The 16,032-nt window shown below is 40.8% G+C and overlaps 1 protein-coding gene and 1 long non-coding RNA gene across 5 annotated transcripts in view; one reads left to right on the top strand and one right to left on the bottom strand.

The window, feature by feature from the left end:
• The window catches only part of ablim2 (actin binding LIM protein family, member 2), a 381,413-nt gene that overhangs the window by 12,362 nt on the left and 353,019 nt on the right, over positions 1 to 16,032 (top strand). The window lies entirely within an intron of this gene.
• The window catches only part of LOC138758099 (uncharacterized), a 78,417-nt gene continuing 69,342 nt past the window's right edge, over positions 6,958 to 16,032 (bottom strand). For all 4 annotated transcript variants that reach the window (XR_011354144.1, XR_011354146.1, XR_011354143.1 and 1 more), the window contains 2 exons: positions 11,337 to 11,446; positions 6,958 to 9,452 (listed from right to left, as the gene is read on the bottom strand). This is a non-coding gene — a long non-coding RNA (uncharacterized lncRNA). The remainder of the gene's footprint in view (positions 9,453 to 11,336; positions 11,447 to 16,032) is intronic.

Here is a 16,032-nt window from a genome sequence, read left to right as displayed (position 1 = left end):
CCCACTCAGCCCTACTCCCTAGCTTTCTCCCTGTATCCTTGATGCCCTGTTGAATCATATATCTGTCAATCAATGCCTTAACTGCACCCACAGCCTTGCTTCCACAGCCGCCTGTAGGTTCCATGAGCCTCTTGACTAAAGAAATTTTTCCACATTTCTTTAAAATTGACGCCTATTTATCCTGAAATTATGACCTCATCCTAGAATGCCCTACCATGAGAAATATCCTTGCCATATCTACTCTGTCCAGGCCTTTCAACATTCAGAATGCCTGAGGTCCCCCTCTTCCTTCTGTACTCCAATTGTTCCTCATGTGTTAACTTTTTCTTTCCCGGTATCATTCTAGTAAATCTTCTCTGAACTGTCTCCAATGCCAGCACGTCTTTTCTCATATATACTGTACTCCAAGTGAGGTCTCACCAATGCTTTACAGAATCTCAACAATACATCCTCTTAGAAATGTACGCCAACACTGCATTCGCCTCTTTCACCACCGACTCAACCTGGAGGGAAACTTTTTTAGGGTATCCTACACGAGGACTTCCAAGCCCTTTTGCACCTCAGAATTTTGAATTCTCTGAATAATAGTCTGAATAATAGTCTCTGCCCATCTACTTCTTCTACCAAAGTTGTATTTCCAACATTGCATTTCATTGACCACCTCTTTGCCTATTCTAAACTAGCCAAGCCTCTCTGCAGCCTTTCAGTATCCCCAGCACCACCTCCTCTACCACTTATTTTGGTATTATTTGCAAGTTTAGACAGATAGCCACCTATTCCATAATCCATATGATTTATATACAATGTATGAAGAAGTGGCCCAACACTAACCGTTGTGGAACATTTCTGGTAATCGATAGCCAGCCTGAATAGTATCCCTTTATACCTACTGTTTCTTGCTGACCAGCCACTGCTCGAGCCATACTAGTATCCTTCCTGTAATTCCATAGGCTCTTGTTGGTGTGGCACCTTGTTGAAGGCCTTTTGAAAGTCCAAATACACAACATCCACTGCATCTCCTCTGTCTATCCTACTTGTTATCTCTTCAAAACATTTCTTTAAGGAAACCATGCTGACTTGGGCCTTTGTTTTCATGCACCTCTAGATACTCCGTAATCTCATCCTTGACAATCAACTCCCAACAGCTTCACAACCACTGACATAAGGCTAATAGGTCTTTAGATTGCTTTCTGCTGCCTTGCTTCCTTCTTAAATGGTGGAGTGACATTCGCTATTCTCCAGTCCACCGGAACCATGCCTGACTCCATTAATTCCTGGAAGATTATTACCAATGCCTCCACAATCTCTGCAGCAACCTCCTTTAGAACATAAGGGTGCATTCCATCTGGTTCGGGAGACATATCTACCCTGAGACCACTTAGCTTCTCTCTCGTAATCTTGACTACACTCTCTTATCTTCCGAGATAGCCATGCTACTGATGTCTTCCATAGTAAAGGCTGATCCTCTACCATCATTCAGTTCCTCTACCATCTCCTTGTCTCCCAATATAATTTCTCTAGTGTAATTTTCTATTGTTCCTATATCTACTTTGGTCTGTCTATTATTTATATATTTAAACAAGCTGTTAGTATCCTCTTTGATATTACTTGCTAACCTCCCTTCATAAATTCATCTTTTCCTTCCTAATCACCATCGTAACTGTCTTCAAGTTTTTAAAAGTTTACCAGTCCTTTATCCTCCCACTTATTTTTGCTTCTATGTTTGCGCTCTCTTTTGCTTTTACTTCCCTCGTCAGCCACAATTGTCTCATTTTTCCATTCACAAATTATTCATTTTGGTGCGTGACTAACCTGAACTTTCTTCGTAATGTGCATAAACTCCAGCCGTTGCTGATCTGCTGTCTCCCCCATTAGTGTGTTTTTCCAGTTGACTTTGGCCAGTTCTTCTCTACTGACATACCAACACATCAGACTCTTGCTGCTCCTTTTCAAATTTCAAAGTGAACTCAGTCGTATAGTGATCATTGCATCCTTGGGGTTCCTTTACCTAAGATTTCTAATCACCTCTGGTTCATTACACAGCACCCAATCCTGAACAGCCGATCCCCTAGTGGGGATCAAGCTGCTCCAAAAACCCATCCTGTGGATATTCCACAAACATCTTCTGCTGATTTCAGTAACAACCTGACTTTCCCAATCTACTTTCATGTTAAAATCCCCCATAATTATCATAACACTGTCCTTCTGACATGCCCCATCTATTTCCAGTTGTATTTGTAATCCATATCCTGGGTTCTGTTTGGGGAGTCTGTATATAACACTGCCATTAGTGTTCTTGTACCTTTACTATTCCTGAACTCTACCTCTTCTGATCCTTCATCGCTTCTTTCCAATGATTTCATATTATTTGCTTACCAGCAGAGCCACATTGCTCCCTCTACCTCCCTGCCTATCCTTGCGATGCACTGTGTTTCCTTGGACATTCTGCTCCCAATGGCATCCATCCTTTAGCGATGATTAAGTAATGGCCACATCATCGTATCCTCCAATCTGTACCTACAGCAAGTTTATCCACCTTGTTTCTAATGCCTTGAGACTGGTTTTTGAATGTACTGTGTTTCTGTCATCCCTCTCACTATTATTTTGTCTCTTCGCTTACCTGTCATCCTTGCTGCACACTATCTTCACATTACTGCTGTTTCCCCCTTCAGCCCTAGCACTCTGGTTCTCATCCCCAGCCTGTAATAGTACAGATTCTATTACCAATGTATATATGTGTACATTGTAGTATAGGATGGCTGTGATTGGCTGAGAGCTTAGCCACACCGACTGGCAGGTCTTAAAGGGTTGCTCCTAGCCAGACCCAGATCATTCTGGACTGGTCGACCTACATGTGATATGCTCCAGTCTTTTTGGTTAATAAAAGCCTTGGTTTGGATCATCAAGCCTTTGATTCTTTCGACGTGCACTACACTGCCAAATTAGTTTAAGGCCTACTGAAAACTATATTAAACTTTCCTGCCAGGATATTGGTCCACTTTGGGTCCAGGTGTAACCCATCCTTTTTGAATAGGTCGTACCTTCTCCAAAAGAGTATCCAAGAATCTGAAGCCCTGCTCCCAGTTTCTCAGCCACACATTTATCTACCTGATCTCCCTATTTTTGCCCATACAAGTATGTGCAAAAGGCAATAATCATGAGTTTACCACCCTGAAAATCCTGTTTCTCAGTTTTCTCCCTGTGTTCCCTCTTCAGGGCCTTCTGACCCAAACGATTGGTACCAATATGTACCAAGACTCCTGGCCCTCTCTCCTCCCAATTTGAGATATCCAGTATCCTGGCACCAGGGTGGCAACATGCCATCTGGGTGTCTTTATGGGCTCACAGAATCTACTGTCTGTTCTCACAATGGAATCAATCACTATTGCACGCCTCTTTGCCTTCTCTGCTACAGAGCCATGCTCAGTGCTAAAGATCTGATCCCTATGTCTCTACATATTCCCTGTGGCTCCAATCTATCATTTCTTCACTCTCCCCAATGAGCCGTTAGCCATCAAGCTGTAACTCCAGTTTCTTAATGTAGTCTCTTTGGAGCTGCACCTTGGTGCACCTGTTCAGATGTGGGCTCAAAGTCTCCCAGGGACCCCACTTGATACAGTTCACTAACCCTACAGTCATAATACCTCATCTATTAACACTAAAAAGTGTTGAGCAATACATTCACTGACTATAACTCTCATCTCTTGCCTGTTCTCGCCAAAGCATGTTGAGCCATAGCCTTATCACTCTTCCTCAGACAAGTCCAAAGACCTTTCTAATGACCACTCTGCTACACAGTTCCTCACTTATTGGCTGTTTATAACCGGTCGTCTGCTAACACCTCCACCAATCACCTGTCTGCTTGCTCCTACTGATGTTTAAACACATACTGGCTGTTTGAAACATGTCACCTGCTCACTCTTCCACCAATCACCTGTCTGCAAACTCCAAATGACTTTTAAATACTTTCTGGCTGTTTGAAACGGGTTCTTCCCATTTCCCATCGATGCTTCCCATTTAAAAAAAAACAAATTCTGTAAACTTTAGGGGTTAAAATTGAGATGATTTGAAGAAATAATACTTTGCCATCTTGGTTACCAATGGTAATCTTTTCCTTTGTTCAGCACCAATTCAAGATTATGATCATTACAGCATCTTTGAATTGCTCAATGGGGTGATTTAATTTGAAATTGTGGTTGGACAAAATTTGGTAGATCAGTGCTAATATGCAATCACTATTGGTCAACAGTATAATTAGTCATAATTAATATATGACAACACCATTAATTTACTGGACGTGTACCTTCAAGTTCAGGAATAATTGGTACCCCCAACCATCAGACTCCAAAAACAATGGACCCATTCAGAGACTCATTTAAGGACTTTTACTTTGCTCATTATTTATTATCTGATATTTATTTTTATGTATTTGCATAGCCAATTTGCGTTTTTTTTTCTTTCTCCTTGAATAATACTTAAGTTACTGGTAATTTGAAATTCTGCCTGGCCTGCAGGAAAAAGAAGCTCTGGGTTGTGTGTGATGTCATGTGTGTACTCTGACAATAAATTTGAACTTCCAACCAGTGTACTGAACAGCACAACATTAACTGAATATGTGTATTTAAAAAAAAAAGTCTGAAATCTTTGCAATACTTTTCATTGTTTTTAGTAATTTCTGGTGATCGTGACTGAGGGGTGGTTCTTGCTGTTTATGAAACTGCATCAAGTCTTCACTTTATATAGTTAATTATTGTCACACAAAGCATTATTAAACTAAGCTTGATGTTGAGTCATTTTGAGAGATGAAGGAAGTGATCAAGTATTTAGCCAAAGTTTGATCTTATGGAATAATTGAAAGATTGAAGGGGAGGTGGAGAGCCAGTGAGCTTTTGTGTAGGAACTTTGAAGCTTGGGTGGTTGGCAGCTGAAGTCGCAGCTGCCAGATATGGACTTTTAAAAAAAAAAAGATATTTTTAAGATGATTCACAAGAGTATGTTGTGTATTTCTCTTAAAAAAAATTGCCTCACACGAGAGGAACAGTAACAACTCTTTATTCTGATCAAGATGGCGTAAAACTGAACATGCAATACAAATGTAACTCCTTTTATTATGCAGCGTGGTCATGCGTGCTCCCAGAACACTCTTCCCCTCAAAAAATGTGCTTGTAAATCAGCATGAAGTTTAACTTAATTATGTTAACATGTAAACACTACAAAGAACTTAAGCATAACTTCATCTAATAATTGTAATAATAGGTATCACACAATCTAACTTGAAAATGCATTAACTGGAAACACACAAAGTTTAAGTCACTGCATATGGTCTTTGGAATGTACTGGGGGGCGTCTTTCTTGGGTCTTCTCAGGGATGAAGGACACCAAACAGAAGTACAACTTTTCTGGTGCAGATAACATCTCCTCGCTGGTGGACACTACTGGCTGTGTGTCAGGTGCTTGACCGGCATCTTGCCCCTAAGCAGCAACCAATGATGGTGTCTCAGTAACCAGTACCAGGGTGATCCAAGGGGAAGCATAGTCAGGTTGTGCCAAAAGTGGAATATCAGGGGGATCGTCCAAAATCAGAATGGACATGTGGTCCTGGATTGCTCTTAACTGGTTGATGTGTCGTTTCCATATCTTGTCACCCACAAGTGCTGAATATGAACATGGACTTAGTCTCTTGAGAAGCATACCTCATCCATGTTTCTTCATTCTCCCTGTAATCTCAAACTGATACTTGTTCTCAGATCTCCAGAGATCTTGTTGGTTTGCTTAAGGACATTGACTGCTGAATATGAAGTCCGATGTTTGGGTGCATTGCAGCAAGTCAAGTCCTCGAGTTGCGTCCAAACATTAGTTCTACTGGCGTGCATTTTGTGGAATGTGGTGGTGGTCTGTGTGATGACTGAAATTCTGTGATGTTCATGAGTCCATGATGTTTTTATTAATTTCTTGGATTTCATCGTCCTTTTAAAAGTCTGCACAAAGCACTCCACTTTCTCATTAGTACTAAGATGGTAGGGTCCAAACAGTACTGTATGTATCGCAAGTTGTTGTTTTGCAGGAACTGCTTGAAAGTGTCTGATACAAATTGAGGTACATTGTCTGAAACTAGTTCTGTGGGTAATTCATAACCTGCAAACACACCTGATAGTGTGACATCACAGACCAGCAGCAATAGAAATTCACCAAGATAGTGTTGTTTTTCTCTTGACAAGGAGAATCAAGAAATTTTAATTTCCACACAGTTATTCCACCTCTATGTTTATCAGATGGCTGGCTGATCAATACTGAATTCTGTTTCTTTAAATGTCCAAATGGTATGACTTATAATCATATGACTCTCTCTCTCACCAACTGTTTTTCCAGAATAAGCAACCATTGTTCTTCGTCTTAGTTGAGAATAACAACTTTGTTTATAGTTTGGACCTAATGGTGCCATGCAGTCTGTAAATATTGTGAAAACTCTGAATGGTTGCAACCTGCACAACCCCCCCCCCCCCCCCCCCACAAAGAGACACTCAATAAATAAAGCAGGAACTTGTAATAGTAGTCTCTCAATTGTCTTCTCTGTTGTCATTGACCACATTTGCCACACAATAAACCATTTGGAGAATGCATCAACAATCATCAGAAAGTTTTTTCCTAGTAAATGGACCAGTGAGGTCAATATGAATTCAGTGCCATGGTTGTGATGGCTATTTCCGTGGGTTCACTTCTGCTTGGAGTGCTTACTGTTGCATTTCTTGGCAGACGTGGCATCTCTGAACCATCTGTTCATCTATCAATCAATGGCCACTAGACATGCATGTGCGCCAGTGCCTTCATCTGGACCATTCCATGGTATGGAGCTCCATTAGCAAGGCTTCCTACCAATTCTTGGGAATGATACTTCTTGTTCCCCCCCCCCCCCCACAACAGGCAGCCCTCTTCAATCAATATTTTATTTCACCATGTATAAAAAGCTTTCAATTCTGGCCCCCCATTCAAGGTGGTATAGAATCTTTGACAGTGTGGCCTCTTTTCGAACCTCTTTGCTGATAGCCTAAGCTGTAATGGGCAAGTGGTGCAGCTGTTCCTGGATGATAGCTGTGGCTTTCACAGTCCAATTGATATTACCTTCAGTCTGTTCTGTCCCAGGCAGAGGTAAACATGATAATGCGTCAACGTAGCTCTTGTTTGCAGCACTATGCATTAGATCGTAATCCTACACTGCAAGCTCCATTGCTCATCTTTGAATTCTTGCTGCTGCTAACACAGGAATTCTTTTCTTGGAACCTAAGATCAAACTCAGCCGTTTATTGTCTATCACTAAGGTGAACTTCCTATCTTGTAGGTATTTGAGGAAAATGCTTGAGACCAAATATTATGGCCAATTCTTCCTTCTCCAGTTGCACATAGTTACGCTCACAGGCTGTTAAAGAGTGGGATGTGTATACAACTGATTGTTCTTTTTAGGTGACGTGATAATACTGCACCTAAACCAACAGGTGAAGCATCCACAGCCAGGGTTACTTCCTTGTGTGGGTTGTAGTGAATGAGAACATTATCCCTTGAGGTCAGCGGTTCCTTCAAGCAATTAAAAGCTTTGTTGGTTTTAGCATTCCAACACCATTTCTGGTCTTTTTTTCCAATAATTAGTTGAATGGGTTGCAAAGAGTTGATGTGTTAGGGATGTGCTTTCAATAGTGGTTAACCAAACCAAAGAACGATTGCAGCTCAGCTCCATTTGATGGACAGGGTTCACAAGTTAAAGAAGCAGAAGCAAGCAATTAGGCCTAAGCTGAATTATGCTCATACCTAGTTCCAATTTCCAGCCTTTTCCCCATATCCCTTGATACCCTTACTAATGAGGTACTTATCCATTTCCTGTTTAAATCGTCCCAGTGATCTGGCCTCCACTGCTTTGTGTGGTAGTGAGTTCCATGATCCACGACCCTCTGATTAAAGAAGTTCTTCCTCTTTTCTGTTCTAATTGGACAACTTCTAATTTTAAGAGTATGACCCATTGTCCTCGATTCACCCATCAAGGGAAACATCTGTATTCATTCTATCAAAAACTTTAAATATTTGATCCGTATCTATGAGATCCCCCCCTCATTCTCCTATACTTCAATGAATACAACCCAAGAGCTGCCAAATGCTCCCCATACACCAGGCCCTGAATTCCAGGAATCATCCTAGTTAATCTCCTCTGCACCCTCTCCAGCAGCATCATATCTTTTCTAAGATAGGGGTCCCAAAACTGTACACAGTGCTCTAGGTGGGATCTCACCAGTGTCCCATAGAGTCTCATTAACATCTCTCTACTCTTGTATAGTATATTTCTTGAAATGAAAGCATTAGCTGTCTTCACTACCAATCCCACCTGGGCATTAACTTTTAGATTACTCTGCACCTCCGAGGATTGAATTTTCTCCCCATCCAGATAGTTCTCTGCCTGTTTATTTCCACTGTCAAAGTGTAAAACCAAACACTGTACTTCATCTCCCATATTTTTGCTCAGCCTCCCAATCTGTCTGTATCACTTTGCAATTTTACGGTTTCTTCAACAGTTCCTGCTCTACCACTTATCTTTGTGTAATCTGCAAATTTGACCACAAAACCATTCATTCCACAAACCAAATCGTTAATATAAATATTAACCATCAGCATCCCCAAGACCAACCCCTGTGGACCCCCGCTTGTTACAGGGAGCCAACCTGAATGGGATCCCTTAACTTCAACCCTTTGCTTTCTGCCTATCAGCCAATTTTCTATCCAGTCTAATAGCATCCCTGTAATTCCATGGTCCTTCATCTTATTTATCAGCCTAACATGTGGCACCTTATTGAAAGCCTTTTGAAAATCCAAATATACAACATCCACAGCTTCCCCTATGTCTATCCTACCTGAGATTTCTTTGAAAATCTCTAATAGGTTAGTCAGGCATGATCTACCCTTTAAAAAAAAAACCGTACTGACTAGGACCAATCCTGTCCTGCATCTCCAGGTATTTCAAAACTTCATCCTTGAGGATTGACTCTAATATCAGACTTGTAGGTTTATAGTTTCCTTTTTTCTGTTTAGAAGACTTGCAGGGTTTGGTTAATTAATACATTATAATCACCATAAATTCATATTTCACCATCTGATTTTGTGACTGGTACAATAGGAGCTGAAGTTTCTCGATTATTCCTTCATCTGATCTGTTGAGTTCAGTCTCAATTCCCTTTTGAGAGCAAAAGGTACCACCTTTGGCTTAAAGAATTTAGGTTTTCCTTCCAGTTTCACTTGCAATTTGACCTGGACCCCAATTTTTCCTAGGTTCTTCCACTGTCTGGTATTTCTGAAGCACCTGTGGCAGCTTTGATTATTTTTAAAATATCATCAACAATTTGTACATTCTTCAGTGCTCCAGTTGCCTTCCAATCAAGTTGGATGTGCAGCAAACAAAGTTGGTCCTTGTGTATCTACAATGTAGAGAGGTGGGGTTAGACTGATAATCCCTGCTCTCCTTGAAAATTGATTAAAAAAGACTACCAAAATTACAGAAACTATAAGGAAGAACTGAAGACATACAGAAGTCATTATTAATGCCACCAAAGAAGGATGAAGAAGAGAGGCCTACCTCGAGAAAGGATCCTGAAGTTGTTCGTAAGGTAGCATCCAAAGGAGAGTGACCAGAAGCCGGGGAAACCATGGACACTGCTGCATAAGGTCTCCTCCAACAATGGCAGCCAACATTGACTGAAGAAGCAACTCTGCATGCACAAGGAGTCGTGCATGCACAGAGCACATTTAAAAAAAAACAGGAAATTTTAAAAAAGATTCAAGATACCCACAGCTCCAATGATCAAAATAAAAAGGACCTGGAAAAGCAAAGGGAATATCAAGAATGACCTACAATCAAGAAAAAAAGCAGATAAAGGTACAGAGGCTTCTTTATCTTCTGGAGAAATGAAGCAATTTTTAGACTTTCTTCGACAATCTATGGAAGTATTAACTGATGAGATAAGGAAGAATGGTGACAAGATGGAACGATTAATGCAACAAGTTGACACTAGATATGAAATAGTGGATGGTAAAATTAAAGGGAATGAATTTGAGATTAAAAATCTCAAAGACCAATTGAAGAAAAACAAACAGAGGCTGCTGCAAAGCACGATCAGTTAATGCAAAAGATGGTCGTTTTGGAAAACTTTAGCAGATGGAATAATATTAAGATTGTTGGACTTGAAGAAGAGGATAAAGGTCAAGATATGAAAAAATTTTTCAACGGTGGACACTGGAATCTTTGGGACAGGCTGAATTTCCAGGGGATTTGGAGATTGAACGAACCCACAGGGCATTAAGACCTAAACCTCAGTCTGACAAAAGGTCCCGTCCAATACTTGTCAGATTCCTTCGATGTGAAGTAAGAGAGAAGATACTGGAGTTGGGAGCAAAGCAAACTAAAGAAAGACGATCACCTTTGATTTATAATGGAAAAAATATTTTATTTTATCCAGACATAAGTTTTAAATTGTTGAAGAAGAGAAAAGAGTTTAATCTGGTTAAAGATGGGTTATGGAAAAAAGGCTATGAAGTGAAACTTGTTCACAGTTGGAGGAGAATGTATCCTGATGTTAGAAACTATTCATTTTATTCCTTTAGACATAAGACATACTCACATTTAGATATGTTTTTAATCTCCTCTCACTACAAGCTAGAATTCAAAATATTGAATATCAAGCAAGGATATTGTCTGATAATTCACCTATCATTATGTCAATTTTATTGGAAGAACAAAATATGTTATAGATGGAGGTTTAATACTGCATTGTTAAAAATACAAGATTTTTGTGAATTTATAAGACAACGGATAAAGTGATAAAGTGTTTATTTTAGACATTAACAAACATTCTGTAACCAATAAGTTTGTGGTTTGGGATTCTATGAAGGCTTATTTAAGAGGACAAATAAGATATGGCTAAGGTTAAAGTTGGAAAAAAATTGCATAATCAAGTAAATGATGAGAAATGAAGAATATTGAATTTTTTAAAAATTGAAATTTAATACAATACAAACATATGGAGTAGAGAGAGATACAAGATGAACCCGACAAAAATATTGAGCTGGGAGATAGAGCCTATAAAGTTTTAGCATGGTAATTGAAGACTGAACAATTACAGCTATAAAAGAAGATTCAGGTCATCTTACTTATAATGCATTACATATCAAACCTATCTACATAATCATACCAGTCTTCATTTTCTTTATATTTCCCTAAATATCCTTCTGCCATTTTCACTAATTATTAATTAGTAATAAAGTAAATCTGCTCCCAATTGTCATTTTCACCACAAAATTCTCACCTCTGGCGTCCTCTTTACTTGAAATCCTGTAGAGTCTGGTGTCTGGAGTGTAGAATTTTTTGTTTTTGTCTTGTCACCAATTCAGTCTTATACTTTTTTGAAAGAATCACCTTATGAGAGAAACAGTAAAGCATTCTTTATTCTGATCAAGATGGCATCCAACTGAACACAAACCAAATTTAATTCTTTTTATTATGTAACACATGCAAGCACATTCCCATAAACAAAGTAGATACATAGAAATAATTAATGGATTAAGAATAATGGTTCTTTGATCAAAAAGCTGCATTTTAACATGGTTCTTGGTATATATGTATCACTGCTGCTTTTTACAATTTACCATATTGAAAATGAATAACGTAATTATCTAAGGCACACATGTCAAACTCTGGCCCGCGGGCCAAATTTGGCCCTCGATATAATTATATTTGGCCCGCAAGATCATTTCAAAAATGTATTAGAGGTGGCCCGCCCTGCAGCGAGAGCCGATGCTGTTTTTTGGTAATGTCACCCCCACCATCCTCCCCCTTCATTGCACATCCTTCCCCATTGTAACACGAGAAATTGTAACACGAGAAGTCTGTCGATGTCATCAGCCGGCAAGCCGGTTGGAAGGCTCCCCGCACAACCAGTCACTTCTCCCACCTGTCGAGCGGTGCGGCGGATGGGTGAGCGCCTGTGATTTCCTGTCGGCGCGACAGGCATGGCAGGCTGCGCACAGCCCCCGGGCAGCGCGAGCCCCGCGCGACTGGCACCGGACGGCCCTTCCACAACGCGAGCGCACTTCCCCCGGTCGCCACGGCCTTCAGCGCTTGCACCCGCGCGGACCCCAGGGACGGCTGGTTCGGCCCTGCACGTGAAGAGAGAGATGGTGGCTGTCCGCAAAGGCTGATTGGCAGCACGCTGGGCCTGAGTGGGTGGGTAAGCAGGGGTGGGCAGAGGGTGTAGGTGAGGAGTAATGGGCAGGGGAAGTTATGGTGGTGTGAGGGGCAGTTAGAGGGAGGGATGAGTAGAAGGAGGGGTGGATAGGGAAGAGGTAAAAGGGGAGGGGCAGGGCGAGTAGGGGAGGGGTGATTAGAGGGTGAGAGACGGGTAGAGGGAGGAACAGGTTGAGGGGAGAGGCAGTAGAGGGGCATGTATAGGATGGGGTGGGTAGAGGCAGAGCGAGTGGAGTGAGGGGTGAGTAGAGGTTGGGTAAAGGACTGGTCAGGTAGAGGGATGGTGGGTCGAGGGTGAATAGAGGCCTAGAGCCTGAGGAGTGAGCAGGAAATGCTGAGTCCTGATGCAGGCCAAAATGGACACAGCCTGTGAATGCTGACTACATCTCCACAGGGACCAAATAGGTTTCCCTCAGGTCAAGCAAAGGGTGAACTTGAGCTACCTACTCCTGACCTGTAACATTATCCTCCTAAAGTTATATCCTAAAGTTTAACATTACATATATTGAAAGAAGAGAAAACATGCAGATGTTGTTCAAAATTTTCAATAAATATTTAGTTCGGCCCTCGACTTAGTCCAAGTTTTTAATTTTGGCCCTCCGTGAATTTGAGTTTGACACCCCTGATCTAAGGTATCATGTAACAAACAGAATGATACATGTTGTTTGCCTCATCATAGTTATTGTTGAAAAATCTGACTCCAAGAAAGAGTTCTCCAGCTGCCAGACGGATAAGGTTGCAATGAATCCTTTGAATAAAAGTAATTTTTTAATTATGTACCTTTGAGAAGCAGTGCACAAAAGCCATTTGGAAATGTAAAATTCTCTAAGATGTGAAATAATATTAACTAAATGTGTGGTATTTCTATAACACTGCATTTTTAGAGTTTGCGTTTGAGACATTGGAAGTTTTTCAAACTTTGTGATCTGGGCAATACTTTTTCTGTATTATGTACTGCTTATAGAGTGAGCAACTCTCAGTGTTCTGGATAGAGGAAGTTTATAGAATTTTGCTGAAAACTGAAGTCTCCAAAGTGAGGCAGAGATGATAACAGCTTGGTAACACAGTGCTCTCCATAATGTTTGGGACAAAAACACATTTTTTCTCCTTTAATTGCCCCTGAGCTCCAAAGTTTTAAATTTGTAATCAAACAATTCACATTTGATTTTTAAAGTGCACATTCCAGATTTTATTCAAGGTTATTTGTATTCATTTTAGTTTGACCATATCAAAATTACAGCACTCTTTGTACATAGTCCCCCATTTCAGGGCACCATAATGTTTGGGACATTTGGCTTCACAGGTGTTTGCAATTACTCAGGTATGTTTAATTGCTTCATTGGTGCAGGTATAAGAGAGCTTGATGATCTAAGCTTTTGATCACCTTTAGAGTCTGTGTTGCCTTTTTTCAACATGAGAACCAGAGTTGTGCCAATGAAAGTCAAAGAAGCCATTATGAGACTGAAAAAAAACAGTAAGAGACGTCGCCCAAACAGAATTATCAAAATCAACTTTTTGGAACAACATTAGGAAGAAAGACTGTACTGGTGAGCTCAGTAATCGCCGCAGAACTGGTAGGCCAAGGAAGACCTCCACTGCTGATGACATATTTGGGATTTTTCTTCATTATGATGAGAATTCTTCTATGTCTGACAGATGAAAAACACTCTTCAGAAGGCAGGTGTGGATGTGAGAATGACCACTGTCTGCAGAAGACTTCATGAAAAGAAATACAGAGGCTACACTGCAAGATGCAAACCACTAGTAAGCCACAGAAACAGGATGACCAAATTATAGTTTGTCAAGAACTATTTAAAAGTGCTAGGAATTCTGTAAAAAGGCCTTTTGGACAGATGATTAACCTGTATTAGAGTGATGGCAAGATCAAAGTGTGGAGGTGTAAAGGAACTGCCGATGTTCAAATGCATACCACCTCATCTGTGAAACATGCTGGTGGGGGTGTTATGGCCTGGGCATGTATGGCTGCCATAGGTACTGGTGCACTTATTTTCATTGATGTAACTGCTGATGGCAGAAGCAAAATTAATTCTGAGGTGCATAGAAACGTCTTGATTGTTCATGTTCAAGCAAATGCCTCCAAACTCATTGGACAGTGATTTATCCTGATGGCCAACTGCAAAAGCAACAAAAGAGTTTTGGGCCAATTATCCCAAATATACTGCTAAAGCAACAAAAGATTTTTTCAAACCTAAAAACTGCACCTAGTGTGGTCTATGAATCACAGACTTCAAAAAATAATTTCATGCAGGAGGTGTGCAACAAAGTACTAAACATGACTAATATGCATGCCATTGCTATCCCAAATATTAAAATTTCTGCAGATATGTGGTGGAAGGTGTGCTGGCCGGTCGTATCACGGTCTGTATGGGGACACCAATATCCCAGAGTTTAAAGCCCTGCAAACGGTACTGGACAAGTCCAGGACATCACATGCAAAACCCTCCCCACCATTGAGAATATCTACAGGGAACGCTGCTGTTGGAGAGTAGCAGCTCCAATCAAGAATTACACAACCCAGCACTCACTTTGTTTTTGCTGTTACCATCAGGAAAGCTACTACCTCTCCTTCAGGCTCCTCAACAGTAAACTCTATCAGGGACTCATTTAAGGCCTCTTACTTTTGCTCTTTGTTTTTTCCCCTTTCTAAGCAGTCAGGTTGTTTACATTTCTTTATTGGTTTACATTATATGTTTGTGACAGATTGTTATATTTTATATTGTATATAAATATGGTTTAAAGGAGATAAATTGTGACATTTTTAGTTAGGTCACACACAGATACAAACTCTTCAAAACAGATCTCATTTAAATGCCAGAGCTCTGCTTAAGCCAGAGAGTCCAGGCACCCAGTGTCTTTGTAAGGACAATGCAAACTGCTTTGCTGAAGGACTTCACAAGTGGGTGTTAATTGAACATGTTGTGGAGTAATGGATTATTGTTTTGGAAAGCAACAGATGAACAGACTTGGAAGAATGGGGCCGGTGCTACAGACTGTCTGAATGTAGTTTGCTGTTCTAGGAGGGTCATGTGCTTTTCTGTGTGTGTGAGAGAGATAATTTCTACAGTTCAGCAGCAGCAGCTGGGACTGGAACAGGACAAGCTGGCAAGCCCCATTTTGAAGATGGGTTGTGAGTTCTTAGTTCAGCCTGATCAAAGCCCTTGTGGTTCATACAAGAGAAGATGGATAATTGCATAATGTTTCACCTAAGAAAGAGAAACATAAAAGGAACTCTGTGGTGACCTGAAAGAAAGAGGTTATCATCTGGAAAGAGACTGCCATCCGTGCGGTACCGGATGTAAACAGCGCCTTCATTGTTGAGGTCTTTCATGGCTTGTTTCAGCATCATGCTGAAGAAGATTGAAAAGAGGGTTGTTAATGGAGAAGGGTTCAGAGAGCTCATTGCTGTATCTGACCCGACCTTGTTGGTTTTCGTGCAGTTGGATAACCATGTTGAGGAACTTTGGGGGGCATCCAAGGCGCTCTAGTATTTGCCAAAGCCCTTTCCTGCTCACGGTGTCGAAGGCTTTGGTGAGGTCAACAAAGGTGATGTAGAGACCTTTGTTTTGTTCTCCGCACTTTTCTTGGAGCTGCCTGAGGGCAAAGACCATGTCAGTAGTTCCTCTGTTTGCGCGAAAGCCGCACTGTGATTCTGGGAGAACATTTTCGGTGACACTAGGTATTATTCTATTTAGGAGAATCTCACACCAAGACACAAGAGCAACTTGTCTGTGAACTAC

The sequence above is a fragment of the Narcine bancroftii genome, chromosome 3 (genome assembly GCF_036971445.1).
Source record: "Narcine bancroftii isolate sNarBan1 chromosome 3, sNarBan1.hap1, whole genome shotgun sequence".
Classification (NCBI taxonomy): domain Eukaryota; kingdom Metazoa; phylum Chordata; class Chondrichthyes; order Torpediniformes; family Narcinidae; genus Narcine; species Narcine bancroftii.
The sequence above is the reverse complement of the archived record's forward strand: the minus strand, read 5'-3'. Positions and strand labels throughout refer to the sequence as shown.